This window comes from Camelina sativa, chromosome 15, assembly GCF_030686135.1.
Source record: "Camelina sativa cultivar CO46 ecotype springtype chromosome 15, ASM3068613v1".
NCBI lineage: Eukaryota > Viridiplantae > Streptophyta > Magnoliopsida > Brassicales > Brassicaceae > Camelina > Camelina sativa.
The window spans coordinates 32,435,544-32,437,597 of record NC_141894.1 but is presented as its reverse complement, the minus strand read 5'-3'; the positions used below and the strand labels follow the sequence as shown (position 1 = coordinate 32,437,597).

General features: G+C 42.9%; 1 non-coding gene across 1 annotated transcript; it reads right to left on the bottom strand.

The window, feature by feature from the left end:
• Positions 1–783: 783 nt before the first annotated feature.
• On the bottom strand, positions 784–890 carry LOC147927451 (small nucleolar RNA R71). Its single transcript, XR_015583188.1, has one exon. It is a non-coding gene; the product is annotated as a small nucleolar RNA R71 (small nucleolar RNA).
• Positions 891–2,054: the final 1,164 nt, after the last annotated feature.

The following is a 2,054-nucleotide window of genomic DNA, read 5'->3' as shown; positions in this document are numbered from 1 at the left end:
TTGCCGGGGACCAATTGCGTTACCTAGAGATTTAGGATTAGTTTATAGTCTAGAGCATTTTATTACAGTTGTTAACTAAACTTTTTCTTTCTTTTTGGTGTTTTCAGGTGTATGACCTGCAGTGCAGGCTCTTCACACCTAGAACAATATCACGAAGACTTGGGAAAGTTTGAGAGAGAGAATAGGAGAAAGAAAAGACTTGCTGAAATGGCTGATGATTTAGCTGGTCGAAATGTTGGCAATGTGGATGATGAACATCATGAAGATGAACATCATGGAGAGTTTGAGGATCCCCCTCCTGCTGGGAACGTTAATCCTCCTGCTGGTGGAGAGGCTGCCCGTGCAGCTGCGCAAAGAGAAGCTGTGCGCCGCGAAGCTGCTCGTTTAGCTGCTTTTAATCAAAGAACAACAAATGTTCGACAGACTTTGAGGGAACATGATGCTCCCAACGCTGAGATGTACCGTAGAGGCGTCCAACATCCTCCAATCGCCAGAAATGATTTTGAGATCAAACCGGCACTGTTGGGTCTAGTGAAGCAAAATCAGTTTCATGGTTTACCGTCAGAGAACCCAGTTTATCATTTGGAGTACTTTGAGGATATATGTGGCACAACTAGGATGAATGGGGTACCTGATGATGCTGTCAAATGCAGGTTGTTCTCATTTTCTCTGACTGATAAAGCTCATCGCTGGTTTAAGTCGTTGAAGGGAGATACCATTCGAACGTGGGATGAGTATAAAGCTGCGTTCTTGGGACAATATTTTACTCAAGCAAGGACTACCCTTCTTAGGAATAAGATTTCAGGCTTCCAGCAGCATGCTACTGAGTCATTCCATGAGGCTTGGGAAAGGTTCAAAGACTATAAGAGAGAATGTCCTCACCATGGATTCACACCAGAATCACTCATCAACACGTTCTACAGAGGGGTTGATGAGAGGTATAAGATGGCCTTGGATACAGCTAGTAATGGGGACTTCATGACCAAAACAGAAGGAGAAGCTGAAATTTTGATTGAGAACCTAGCTGCTAGCAACAGTAACCATTGTGTTGACTATGATAGGACAGTGAGAAGTAGTGGAGGAGGAGATACGAAACAGATTGCTGAGTTGACTGCAAAAGTTGAACAACTTTTGAGAAGAGATCAGAGGAGTGTGAGTTACTGTGATGAATCTGGTGAGGGTCAGGTTTATCTAGAAGGTATTGGGGAAGGATCTGAGGAGCTGCAGGCTGAGTTAAATTATGTTAATCAGGGCTATCAGAACAATGGTTTCAACCAAGGCTATAGGAATCATTCTAATATGTCCTACCGAAGCACTAATGTTGAGAACCCACAAGATCAGGTATATCCACCACAACAGTTTCAGCAAAAGCAGTTTGTTCCAGGGTAAGGAAACTACAAGCAGCCATTTGTGACAAAAGGGCAAGGAAGTGGATATGGTCAGGGAGGTTTTCAGCAGAAGCCTCAATTCAATAATTACCAAGGAGGATACCAAGCACCTGTCCAAGCTCCTGTGAGCAACACTCCTGCATCTTCATCTGGCGATAGTGAGATGAAATTGATGATGAGACAGATTCTTGAGGGACAGAAAAAGAATGCAGCTGACATCAATATTAAAGTGGATGGTATGTATAATGATCTTCATGGAAAGTTTGAGACACTATCCTCACACTTTAAGACACTTGAGAATCAAGTAGCACAACAAGCTTCTGCCTCTACTAGGCAGCAAGGAGCTCTTCCAGGCAAACCACTACAGAACCCGAAAGAGTACAACAATAACAAGGAGTTTATGCATGCTGTCACCCTGAGAAGTGGGAAGAAGCTGAGATCACTTCCTAAGAAGGAAAAAGTTATTGAAGTTGTTGATGATTTAGATGATGGTATTATAGGGAAAGAACCTGATCCTCAACCTTTGGAAGAGGAAGTTGTGGAGAAGGAAGACACTATTGAAGAAGAGATAGTTAACAAACCTGCAACTCGTTCTTACATACCAAAGTTGCCATTCCCAGGCTGTCAAAGAAAGATTCAGAGGGAGAAGGAGTATGCTAAGTATGA